The following is a 13969-nucleotide window of genomic DNA, read 5'->3' on the forward strand; positions in this document are numbered from 1 at the left end:
ACACCACAGTGCTAGCCTCCATTTAGCAGGTTTTTTTTTTTTTTTTTTTTGAAAGGCAGAGTGGACAGGAAGAGAGAGAGACAGAGAGAAAGGTCTTCCTTTTGCAGTTGGTTCACCCTCCAATGGCCGCCACAGCTGACGTGCTGTGGCCGGCGCATCGCGCTGATCCGAAGCCAGGAGCCAGGTGCTTTTCCTGGTCTCCCATGCGGGTGCAGGGCCCAAGGACTTGGGCCATCCTCCACTGCACTCCCGGGCCATAGCAGAGAGCTGACCTGGAAGAGGGGCAACTGGGACAGAATCCGGTGCCCCGACCGGAACTAGAACCCGGTGTGCCGGCGCCATAAGGTGGAGGATTAGCCTATTGAGCCACGGCGCTGGCCCATTTAGCAGGTTTTCAATGCCTTTTTCCTTTTCTTATACTTCAGGAATGCCTTTAATGCAAATATTTGGTCATCTAATGGTATCCCATATTTTACATAGACTTTCTTCATTGTTTTAAATTCTTTTTATTTTTGTCTGTCTGGGTTATTTCAAAATTCTTCTCAAGGTCAAAAATTCTTTTCTCCACTTTGTCTGTTCTGCTATTAAAACTGTCAGTCATATTTTTCAATTCACTGATTGAAGATTTCATCTCCAAAATTTCTATTTGGTTCTTCTTAATAAATTGTATCTAGTTAGTAATATTTTCATTATTGTCACTCATTGATTTTCTCATTTCTTTAATCTATCTGTATTTTCTTGTATGTCATTGATTTTTCTTGCAATCATTATTTTGAATTTCATATTTGTCATTTCATTGATTTCCTTCAGTTCAGGATCTAATTCTGGAGTAATATTGTGTTCTTTTAGAAGCATCATGCTACCTTGCTTCTTCATGTCTCCCGTGTCTCTACATTGATAGCTGCCTATCTGGTGTATTTGTTCCTTCTTTATTTGGAAGGTTTTATTGTAAAAGAGTTTGTGGTTTAGCTGTAATTCAGGGTGTCACTTGGCTTGTTGCCTTGGCTTTGGTTCTGGGTGAGCCCATGAACACAGTCTCTGAGTGATTTGTCTTAAACAATGTCAGCTGTGTTGATAAGTGGCACAGTGGACTAATTTGATGCAGTTCACAGAGATAGAAACGTGGCTTTGAGTTGAATAAAGGTCTCCTTGGGTGTGTATCTTTGGTCCACAGAGAGTTCAGTGTCAGTCTCCCTGGCGAATGTGATAGCAAGGCCCTTGCTCTTGGTGCTGAGGGGGACAGAGGTAGCCGCCTCCTTGTCCTACTGGAAAGCCTTAGTAATGCCAAGGCATGTGGCGCCAATTGCTGTGGTTCAATGACTATGTGATATGGATAGACCCTTCCTCAGGTCCTGCTAGGAGAGTTTAAGTAGTGCTGTGACTTATAATACCAACAGCTCTAGTCCTAGGACTAGAGGATGTGAACTGGACCCTGTTCCAGTCTTGCAGGGTGATTACGAGGTATACAGATGTTACCATGGAGGGTATGAATCCAGAGAGACAGAATACAGTTAGATCCTTCCCTGTGTCCACCAGGTGAATTTCTTGGCACTGAGAGATTTAGAACAGATTATTACAATCTGGGTGTTGCAGGATACAGCAGGGTCATTACCCAGATCTTCCAGGGTGGGAGCAGATTTTTTAATTGGCTGCTTCTGGTGAATCCCCTTTGCTTAAAGTGTGTAAGCATAGCTCTGGGGCTAATGCCCCAAAACTCCCACAGTTGTAGGATGCAGGGAATCTGCCCTTTGCCCCACGTGTTGCCCTGACTCTGACTATGAAGCTGGTTGGAGAACAGAGGTGTGCTGCATGATTTTTTACTGTCAAGTATGGGGCTTTGTGGGAGTGGGGAGGTGGTGAAGGGAACAGGTTGACTTCCCTGCTTCCCACCCTGTAGTTGCTCAGACCCCAGTCAGCTCTGTAGACTGAAATAAAAGTCAGTGGATGACTGTGGAATTCCCCCTCAAATAAAACTGAGTGCTAGGCATGCTGAAATTTTTTTCCTACCTTAACATGTTAAGATGGCAGCTCATAGCTGAGAACTGGCTGGACCATGAGGCTGGGCTACTGCAGCAGTGTCTCTGTCTTCTCTCCTCTTGTCTTCATTGTTTCTTTTTTCACTTCTTTGCTGAAAATTTCCATCAGTTAGACCCCTGGGAATGTAGTCCTTCCTTTGTTATTTTTTATATCACAGAGAACTTAATTTAGTGTGGCTATACCCTATTCCACCATCTCAGATCTCTGGCACTTCCTTAGTTTGATTAATGGATAGATTTTAGGAACTTTTCCATTGAAGACTAGAAGATGATAAGGGTATCAGTGGTGATTACTTTTAGTCAGTATTAAAATGGTAACCTAAGACAAGGGAGAAAATGTTGGCATGAGCATTTGGAAGGTAGAGACCAAACATCTTTATTTGTCAGCAATATGACTATGTTGCTAGCAGTTTTTAAGATAATCTATGTACATACTAATAGAACTAATAACATAAACCAGCAAGTTTTTAGATTCAAGAAAGCAACTTAAGAATTTCAGTAACCTTGTTAAACCTAAGTAATATTAAATAGAAAATGAAATAAGAAAAGATCTCAAACACTGCAAGATTTGTAGAAGTAAATATAATAAAATATACAATCAAAATTATGGAAGAAAATTACAAAATACTGTAGAAGGCCATAAAAACATGAATAGTATAAACATTTAAACACATTATGGAAGGAAATATAAAAACAGTTCCTTATTGACAATAAAAATAGAGAATTCAGTTTCAATAAACTTCCTAATAACTTTGTAACTGGACAAGCTGATTCTAAAATTCCTTTAGTAAAACAATTTGCTAAGAATAATTAGGAGTGGTAAAAAGAAGCACAAGTATCTGTTGGAGATTCCAACATTTAAAAAGTCATAGTGATTTTCATAATATGACATTCTTATTATAGACCAATGAGAGGATGAATAGACAGCCTAGTAACAGATCCATACAAATGTGGAAACAATAAATGGCAGAGGTAGAAAAAAATGAATTATCCAATGTATATCTCTAGGATAATTGTCATTCCAAATTTAAAACTAAGATGAGGTATTATCTCATTCCAGTTAGAATGGTTATTATTCAAAAATAAAAAAATCTAATAATTGCTGGTGAGGTTGTGAAGAAAAAGGGTACCCTAGTGCATTGTTGGTGGGAACCCAGATTAGTAAAACTATTATGGAAAACAGTAGGGAGATTCCTCAGAAAATTAAAAATGGTTCCCTTATATGCCCCATCTATTCCACTCCTGAGAATATATCCAATGGAATGAAATCAGCATATGAAAGTGATACCTGCACTCCCATGTATACAGCAGCCCAATTTACAATAGCTAAGATATGGAATCAACATAGATGCCCATCACTGTTAACCACATAAATAAAATGTGATACATAAACATGATGGAGTACTCCTCAGTCATAAAAAAAAATGAATTCTAACAATTCCAACAAAATGGATGGAACTGGAGATCATTATGCTTATATAAGTCAGACACAGAACAACAAATGGCACGTGTTTTCTCCTATTTGTGGAAGTTAATATATATAGAGAGTATAAAACTGTGTGGATGTCATATTATGTTATGTAGTTATAAATATTGCTTCACTGAATAATAACATTACATGACAATATAGCCTTCTTTCCCCAAATTATTATAATCGTCATGAATCTCACATATTGTGACATTAATATCCCTGTTTTGAAGAAAAATAATATATTTGTGTATGTATATATCTACATATGAAATGAATGTGGCAACATGTTAAGAACTATTACATCTTAAGATTAAAAAATAAATTTAACTAAATATGAAAAGATGTTATTCTTACTAATATTGATAACCAGAGTAATAAAAGTCAAACCAATAAGATAACTTTTACAACTAGCTGAATTTGAAAAAAATTATAAATTCCAACAATACCAAATTTTAGTAGAAATATGGACCAAAGGAAAGATTCTGTTGCATATTTTTTCCTGTTTGGTTGCTTATTTTTTTCTTGTAGATTTATAGGGGTTTTACACAAAGATTGGATACCAATCCTCTTACACATGATATAAATAACATCTCACTTGTTTCTTGTCTGTCTTTCTTTAGATGAACAGAAGCTTTATTTTCGCTTTTAGAAAATTTGAAGTCCATATGTGGTTTTTAGTATTTAGGGGCTTGCGCTGTGGCATAGTGGGTAAAGCCATTGCCTGCAGTGCCGACATCCTATGTGGGCTCTGGTTCAAGTTCCAGCTGCTTCACTTCTGATCCAGCTCTCTGGTTTGGTCAGAGAAAGCAGTAGAAGATGGATGAAGTTCTTGGGCCCCTGCACCTGCATGGGAGACCCGGAAGAAGCTCCTGGTTCCTGGCTTCAGCTTGGCCCAGCTCTGGTTGTTGCAGCCACTTGGGGAGTGAACCAGTGGATAGAAGACATCTCTCTCTCTGCCTCTGCCTCTCTGTAATTCTGTCTTTCACATAAATAAGTATTTTGGGGCTGGCACTGTGGTGCTGTAGGTTAATCCTCTGCTTGCAGTGCCAGAATCCCATATGGGCACCGGTTCTAGTCCCGGCTGCTCCTCTTCCAACCCAGCTCCCTGCTATGGCCTGGGAAAGCAGTACAAGATGGCCCAAGTCCTTGGGCCCCTGCACCCATGTGGGAGACCGGGAAGAAGCACTTGGCTCCTGGCCTCAGATCCGCGAAACTCTGGCTGTGGCGGCCATTTGGGGAGTGAACCAACGGAAGGAAGACCTTTCTCTCTGTCTCTCCTTCTCACTTTCTGTAACTCTACCTGTCAAATAAATAAATAAAATTTTTTAAAAAATAAATAAATGTTTTAAAAATGTATGTATTTCTTTTAAAAGATATTTATTCATTTATATGAGAGGAAAAGAGTGAAAGAGAAAGACATACACATAGTGAAAGAAAGAGAGCATGAGAAAGAGAGAGAAAGAGAATCTTCCATTCACTGGTTCACTGTCCAAATGCCCAGAATGAACAGGGTTGGACAAAGCTGAATCTGAAAGCTGGAAGCTCAATCCAGGTCACGTATGTGGGTGGCAGGGACCCAATTATTTGAACCATCCCTGCTGCCTCCCAGGTCTGCATTACCAGGAAGGTGGAATTGGGAGCAGAGCTAGGATTTGAATTCCGACACTCTGATATGGGTTGCAGGTGTCTTAAGTGGTGTCTTAGTCACTAGAATAAATACCTGCTGCTCCACTTCCAATCCAGCTCTCTGCTGGAAAGCAGTAGAAGATGACCCAAGTCCTTAGGCCCCTGCACCCCCATAGGAGACCCAGAGGAAGCTCCTGGCTCCTGGCTATAGGTTGGATCAGCCTAGTTCTAGCTGTTGCAGCCATTTGGGGAGTAAACCAGTGGATGGAAGACTTTCTCTTTCTTTCTCTCTCTGCCTCTGTCTCTCTGTAACTCTGCCTTTCAAACAAGTAAATAAATCTTTAAAAAAAAATACCTATCCCAGAAGTTCTTCATTTTAATGAAGAATTGTCATTTTTGCGTTTATGATTTTGTTACTTTGTTTTGCTCATTAAATTTTTCTCTTTCCTGAGATTGTGACATTATTATCCAGGTTCTTTTCTATACATTTTGGCTTTCTTTTCTTTTTCGGTTTATTTTTCTTACTCACCATAAATTGATTTTTAGTAAAATGTGAGAAAGAGAACCGTATTTTTTCCATATGTACAATCTGTCATCCTAACAACATTTATTGAGTGGTCTACTCATTTCCCATTGTCTTACTATCTGACACAAGTCTGTAATTGTGCCTGGGTTTGTTTGCTGACTCGCTGTTTTTTTTTTTTTGTTTGTTTGTTTGACAGGCAGAGTGGACAGGAAGAGAGAGAGAGACAGAGAGAAAGGTCTTCCTTTTGCAGTTGGTTCACCCTCCAATGGCCGCCGCGGCTGGCGCGCTGCGGCTGGCGCACCGCGCTGATCTGATGGCAGGAGCCAGGTACTTATCCTGGTCTCCCATGCGGGTGCAGGGCCCAAGCACTTGGGCCATCCTCCACTGCACTTCCCTGGCCACAGCAGAGAGCTGGCCTGGAAGAGGGGAAACTGGGACAGAATCCGGTGCCCCGACTGGGACTAGAACCCAGTGTTACGGCGCGGCAAGGCGGAGGATTAGCCTATTGAGCCGCGGTGCTGGCCCTGACTCACTGTTTCACTAATCAATCATTTTTCCTTTGCAAATGCCACAATGCCTTAATTAGTTTAGCTTTATAATGAATCTTTGTATAATACAAAGAAGATATGTTTGTAAACCTTGTTCTTTATTCTTAGAATATCCTGGCTAATTTTGAAATTCTGTACTGCTATACAAATTTCTTAATTAGCTTGCCCATCTCCAAGAAAGATATTCCAGAACAATTTAGGTATAATCAATATAATTTTGCCAGAAAATCTTTCTAGGCAGGGACTTTTCAGAGAGGTCTTTCTAGGCAGGGCAATTCAATTAATTTAGTGTTTTTTTTTTTTTTTTTTTGACAGGTAGAGTTATAGACAGTGAGAGAGATACAGAAGAAAGGTTTTCTTTCCATTGGTTCACTCCCCAAATGGCCGCCATGGTCAGCACTGTGCTGATCCGAAGCCAAGAGCCAGGTGTTTTTTCCCTGTCTCCCATGCGGGTGCAGAGGCCCAAGCACTCGGGCCATCCTCCACTGCCTTGCTGGGCCACAGCAGAGAGCAGTACTGGAAGAGGAGCAACCGGGACTAGAACCCGGCACCCATATGGCATGCTGGCACCGCAAGTGGAGGACTAACCAAGTGAGCCATGGCGCTGGCCCCTTAATTTAGGTTTTTAAAAATGTTTTTCAAGTTGTATTTCCAGGCACTTTACATTTTTTGTTGTTGTAATGGTGTCTTTTTAAAATTATATTTTTAAGTTTATTGTTGCTTGTGAAGAGAGATACAATTGAACATTTTTTGTACCTGGCCACCTTGTTAAACTTGCTTATTAATACCAATAATTTCCTTACACATTTTTATGTATTTTTTGAAGACAATAATATTATCTGTAAATAATGATAATACCCCCTCCCCTACTTCTTTCTTGCTAAACTTCCATGCTTTATTTCTTTTTCTCATCTGTACTGTGTGTCTGGTTACTATAGTAAAATGTTAAACAGAAATGGTGATAGATAACATTCTTGCATTATTCATGACTTTAAGGGAATGTTTAAAATATTTCACCATTAAGTATATAATTTTCTCTTCATTTTTATAATGCTTTTTACTAGAGAATAGAAGTTTTCATCTATTACTAATTTTTTAAGAATTAATTTTTCAATTTTGAATAACTGTACAATTTACCAAAAAATGTTTCTGTTGCAGTTAAGATGACTGGATGAATTTTATGCTTTAGCACTTTTGCTTATAGAGGTCAACACCAAAGAAGCTAATACTATTCTTGAAAAAATATATTTATTGTGTGTACCTCTTTAAAAAAAATCTTTATTATTACAGACTGGAGTTTTAGGAAATTATAGCATCAGAGAAAGTATCCTTATGGGCTCAATTATACTCAACAGATGCAGGATGATTTATCTTTGCTTTGCTTTTGTTATCTAGATTCTTCTTTATGATGAAAATAAGTCACATCTGTACTATGAGGTAATGCACATTTGTATATGGAATATTATAAAAGTTAGATATAGGAAATAAAGGAAGTAGTAATTTACCATCTCCTAATTGGTCAGTGGTATTGAAAAGTATCTAGGAATTTGGGAAAAAAATTCTGCTTATTAAAACTTGGGTTGCTGTGGAGGATGAGTAGATTTGCCATGTTTTGGGGAAGTGGCTTGGAAAATAACAATTACATCTCAAGTCTTCTGGATTTTCAGTTGCTGCAAAAGGAAGGCAATCTAATTTAGGACAGGTAATCAAATACATTTTACTATGAAATTCTGAAAACACAAAACATAGTTATCTTCTTCAGGAACAAGTGTTCTTTGTTTAACTGTTGCATGGTTGAAGACCATGATTGTCCAATTGGGTCATCAAACCAATTTATTGCAATAGATTTTCATGGAAATCAATTCTGGGAAACATGTCTCATAAAACCATGTTGTGTGATTCCCTTACAATGCCAGAGGATTATGTTACTATTTGTATTTTTTTTAAAAAAACTCATTTATGTATTAGAGGGGAGAGGAAAGAGAGGGAGAGGGAGAGGGAGAGGGAGAGGGAAAGAATGAATGAATGTCTCACCTGCTGGTTCACTCTCCAAATGACTGCAACAGTCAGTTCTGACCAGGCTGAAGCCAGGAGCCAGGAACCCCATCCAGGTCTCCCACATGGGTGTTAGGGACCCAAGCACTTGAACCATCTTCAGTTGCTCTCTCAGGTACATTAGCAGAGAGTTGGATCAGCAGCAGAACAGCTAGTATTCTAACTGACATTATGGGATGTTGGATCACAAGCAGTGGCATAACCGATTGTACCACAAAAGCAGTCCCACTGTTCATTTATTTTCTTTAAAGTCTCATCATAAGGATTTTTAAAACATTTTCCTTAACACATTCCACTTCTACATAAACAAGATAGGCTTTAAGAGAGATGCCTTTCTTGTCTGGATAAAATTTGAGGCTTAAGTGCACTTCAAATTTAAATGAAATAGAATAAATAACTGAATGGTGCAAGAGTGACCTAACTTGAAACAGCATTTCCAGTCTGTTGCAGTTTAACAGGAGAGTGTGAAGCAGTCAACTACTTACACATTCTCTGCTTTCCAAGTTGTAGTTATGACCTACCTAAATATGATGGGCAGTAAGTAGGGTGTCAAAACTGAAGATAGAAGAAATTAAAGGCCGGCGCTGCGGCTCAATAGGCTAATCCTCTACCTAGCGGCGCCGGCACACTGGGTTCGAGTCCCAGTCAGGGTATCGGATTCTTTCCCAGTTGCCCCTCTTTCAGGCCAGCTCTCTGCTGTGGCCCAGGAAGGCAGTGGAGGATGGCCCAAGTGCTTGGGCCCTGCACCCCATGGGAGACCAGGAGAAGCACCTGGCTCCTGCCTTCGGATCAGCGTGGTGCGCCAGCCGGCGGCGGCCATTGGTGGGTGAACCAACGGTAAAGGAAGACCTTTCTCTCTTTCTCTCTGTCTCTCTCTCTCACTATCCACTCTGCCTGTCAAAAAAACAAAAAAAAAGAAATTAAAAAAAATTGCCTACTAAGCTGCAGTATGGCAATATTTTTTATATCTTCTCTTACTCCTTGTCTTTGGATGTACTAAAACATTTTTAAAATTAAGATATAATATAATTTGCATACAGAGGAGTTCACCCTTCATGGTAGAGCTATGTTGAGGTGTGGTTTTTTTTTTTTTTTTTTTTTTTTTACAGGCAGAGTGGACAGTGAGAGAGAGAGACAGAGAGAAAGGTCTTCCTTTGCCATTGGTTCACCCTCCAATGGTGGCCGCAGCCGGCGCATCGTGCTGATCCAAAGGCAGGAGCCAGGTGCTTCTCCTGGTCTCCCATGGGGTGCAGGGCCCAAGCACTTGGGCCATCCTCCACTGCACTCCCTGGCCACAGCAGAGAGCTGGCCTGGAAGAGGGGCAACCGGGACAGAATCTGGTGCCCCGACTGGGACTAGAACCCGGTGTGCCGGTGCCGCAAGGTGGAGGATTAGCCTAGTGAGCTGCGGCGCCGGCTAAGCTATGTTGAGTTTTGATCAATATATCCTATATCAAGATATAGAATTGTCTCATCATTCCAAAAAAAAAAAAAAAAAAAAAAACCTCCCTGGCTTGTTTGTAGTCAGCTCCTGTCCCCTCTTTATTCTCAACTCTGATATTCTTTCTGTCCCTGTCGTTTTGTTTTTTTCCAGAAGAATATAAATATAAATGGAATCATAAACTATGTAGGTTTTATTGATGTGGCATCATTCACTTAGGAATATACATGTGAGATTCATTCAAGTTGTTACCTGAATTAGTAGTTTGTTCCTTTATACTTCTGAGAGTATTGCATTGTAATGATGTGTCATGATCTGCTTTACCCATTTATCAGTCAACAGTTGTTTCCAGTTTTTGCATATTTCAGTTTTATTTTCCATTTTTAAGATCAAGAAGTAAATCACAACTTACATGTGAATAAAACTGAGTTTATTTCCCAGTGATACAGTGAATCTCTCTCAGGCCTAATGTCGCTCCCCCTCTTCATGGAGGTATGACACAGGGCCCTGCGCTGTTCTTTTGTCTGCTCGGCCCTCCCCGGGTTTGCTGCTGGTTCTTCCCGGGTTGGCTACTATCCCTTCCACCTCCGTGGAAGGGCGGTTCCCCCTAGCCACTTTCCCCACTTCCGCGGGGGAGCGGCACACCGCCGGCCGGCTCTCTCGGGGGCTGCACAGGTGTTCCTTCAGATAGATGTTCCTCTTAGATGTTCCTGGTGCATGTTGTCTCTCTCCTCCTTTATAATCCTCTTCCGCCAATCCCAACTCGTCTGCCCACACGCCGAGTACGCTGCTCTCCTCCAATCAGGAGCAGGATCAGCTCCTGGAGGTCATCACTCAAGTTGGCAAGAGGCAGCTGCGTAGAAGCTGTTTCCTCCTCTCCCAGCGCCATATTGTGGGAGAGCAGATGCATAGAGTAAGTCTTAATTCCAGTAACTTAGTCTAGTCCGAGTTGCTCCCCACACCTAAGAAGCAGTTGCTTTCAAATATGATGTCGACTTTTTCTCTTATTGGTTCTTGCCTTGTTGATTTCCCTATTAAATAAGCTCTAGGTTGCTATTATACTTGAAACTACCTTTTTAGACATTTCCATGCCTTCTCAAGATCATAAATTCTTTCTTTATAGAAGCATCACATTATTTCAGAACTCAGGTTGAAATAATATATACAGTGGTGTGAATATTTGATGAATTTCTATGCTTCCCATTTGCTTTTAAACTACGTGGGAGGGGCCAGGTCAACTTTTGCTTGCAGTTATCACTTGGTGACCTAGCACAATCCAGAGCCCGCAATAGGCTCTTGATACATACCTGTGGCGTGTACAAATACTTGCACTATTACTCTAAGCAGGTGATTTCCCTTTGTACATTTCTCAATCTCTCTTCCCCATCTTAAAATTCTTCAATTACTCATCTCTCTCTCTCATCATCAGTCTGATTTCATTTTCCTCTGATGAAGAAATGCTTGTCATTCCTCCTTTGCTAACTTCGTCTTTTATCTCAACATTCTCATCTTTTTCCAGAACTTCTTTGGTAACTGGTTTTGCAAATCATACCAGCTTCTTCTTTCCTTTATTGTTCTCTCTATTCAATGCCTGCTTTCCCTTCATCCTGGAAACACGCTGTGCTCCATTGTCCAGGAGTCCTCCCTGCATATTCCTGATCTCTGTGTCCTCCTTTCCTCCTCAGGCCCCCAGGGTTGGTTGAGGCTCACAAGACCTGAGTAGGCATGATGGCGAATGTTGGTGGGAGTGTAGGGAAGCAGGTGCTGAGGGGCCACTCAATTAGGTGATTTGGGGGGTAGAAAGGAGAAAAAGTCCTGGGCTGATAAGCTGTGTGTTTCCTCAGCTGGAAGCAGCTGCAAAGGTGGAAGGATCTGAGTTGTAGGCCTTGCCCCTTCTTTAATTAAAACCATGCCTGCCTTCAGTATTTGTTGGGGCTTGGGTGCAAATGCAGATGGAAGGTCATGTACCTGCATTTAAGTAATTCAGAGTTAAAACCAAGCTAACATACTGTCCCTTAACTTGGAGGAACTTTATTCCACTGAAGCAGTCTTAACGGGAATTGTTAATGGGATCTTAAAGGAATAGTTACACTTAGAAATGAACCATGAACTTTAGGAATTAGCTTCAAATATTGCTATGAGTTAGCACACGAGAAACTACCGTTATTAAAAATATGTTACATTTTAACTTCACCACATTTATTGTTAGCATTTAATTGCATTATTTGCCATCTCTACAAGCAATATATAGATCTCATGCAGTGTTTTTAAGGTTTTTGCTATTTCAAGAATTTTCGTTTCAATATGTGCTAAAGAAAGTAAAGTTTATTGATCAACTATAACTTTATTTATAATGACCAGAAAATACTATAAATGGAAATTTGTTTCAGAATCATTTGTATGTAAATCAACTGTATAAGCATGTGAATTTTCTTCATGTTTTAATTTCCTTACAATTTATTGGCATATTACTTTTGCAGCATATTTTATATCTTAGATTAAAATTTGTGCTAAAATAAAAAAAATTATATCCTTTAAAAAACAAAACTACTAAAGTTAAAAGACTTTTTTTGGGTAAATATTGCTAATATAATTAATAGGCAGCAACGGTTTATACTGAGTTCATACTAATAACTGTGGCTAGCACAAGTTAAAAATGAGTTTCATTTCCTGCCTATGTCCATGATTCACTCTTTGAAGATCTTCTGTGGTTTGACTTAATTCTCTTCAGGCGTTTCATATCTGGACTAAATTAAATTTAATTGCTTTAACAACATTTATTCAGGATTCCTGTCATGTTTGAGAGTGGTTTTAAAGTCACATTTGATACATTTAATCAGAATGTGCTATCTTTGAACATATTCAGAAAATAATGTAAATAGTTTTTAAATTGTGCCCTCAAATTCATTATTATTTGCTCTATTGAGTGATTGTCTCCTAGTAACAAATTAAAGTGTGCATGGAATTAAGCAGAAATAATACTGTCTGGTTTGTGGCTACAATTCTGGCTCTTATACCCTTTTCTTCACTAACAATGTTAGTGTTGTTATCCTAGACTTCGCCTCAAAATTCTAATCGAAAGTCATCTTTTCATTTTCACTTGTCAAAACCAATAAAATAGTAATTAATTATGGTATTTTTGTTTTTTTTTCTCTAGTGGTTCAATAATAGATGATTTATTTATTTAAAAAGATTTATTTTTATTTATTTAAAAAGATTTATTTATTTATTTGAAAGTCAGAGTTACACAGAGAGAGAAGGAGAGACAGAGAGAAGTCTTCCATCCACTAGTTCACTCCCCAATTGGCCACAACTGCCGGATCTGTGCTGATCTGAAGCTAGGAGCCAGGAGCTTCCTCCGGGTCTCCCACGTGGGTGCAGGGGCCCAAGGACTTGGGCCATCTTCCACTGCTTTCCCAGGCCATAGCAGAGAGCTGGATTGGAATTGGAGCAGCCAGGACTTGAACTGGCACCCATATGGGTTGCCAGCACTGCAGGTGGAGGCTTTACCAGCTATGCCACAGCGCCGGCCCCTCAAATTATATTTATGCTCATTTCTTTTCATTTTAATTATTCATTGCAGTAATAATCTCACTTTGTATTTTCCATACTAGACACTGATCATTATTTTATTATAACTATTTTTCATCTAATTTGAATATTTGAGCATTCTAGCATTGCTTTTTTAAATTTTTAAATTTTAAATTTTTTACTATTTTAAAGTTAACAAATTTAAAGTATTTCATATATTCAGATTTAGGAGCATAGTGATACTTCCCACCCTATTTCCCTTCTGAACTTTTTTTCTATTAAATTTAGGGTTAGCATATGGAAAATTATCATGATTACAGAAAATATTACAAGATATTTTAATTTAATCATTTAAATTCTACTATTTTCTGCATTTATTATTTTATGATAATTCTGACATTTGCCTAAATAATGTTCACATAATATATTGTTTTAGGAACATTACATTCATATTCCACATGGAGATCTAATTGCTTCATTGAATCTATTGTTTGGCTACTTACTCATTTCCTTTTTCAAGTCTAGAAATTATATATGGTCTTTTTTAGTGTTTGTGGGTGATGCTTTGTGTTCTATCAAGAGAAGATAAGGATTTCTTGTCAAAAATGCTTCATTGGCTAAATTTGATCTTGCAGGTTGATAGTGAAACCTATAAAAGCCATAGCAAAACACTTTGTCTTTCATTTTTGTTATTTCTCTGCCTAGAATGTTCCAACCATCCTCATTACAACTTGCT

General features: G+C 39.1%; 1 long non-coding RNA gene across 2 annotated transcripts in view; it reads right to left on the reverse strand.

Annotated features, from left to right (window-relative positions):
• Window positions 1-13969, reverse strand: part of LOC138849601 (uncharacterized) — a 62672-nt gene that overhangs the window by 7591 nt on the left and 41112 nt on the right. For both annotated transcript variants that reach the window (XR_011388559.1, XR_011388558.1), the window contains one exon: window positions 2008-2355. This is a non-coding gene — a long non-coding RNA (uncharacterized lncRNA). The remainder of the gene's footprint in view (window positions 1-2007; window positions 2356-13969) is intronic.

This window comes from Oryctolagus cuniculus, chromosome 5 (assembly GCF_964237555.1).
Source record: "Oryctolagus cuniculus chromosome 5, mOryCun1.1, whole genome shotgun sequence".
Classification (NCBI taxonomy): Eukaryota; Metazoa; Chordata; class Mammalia; order Lagomorpha; family Leporidae; genus Oryctolagus; species Oryctolagus cuniculus.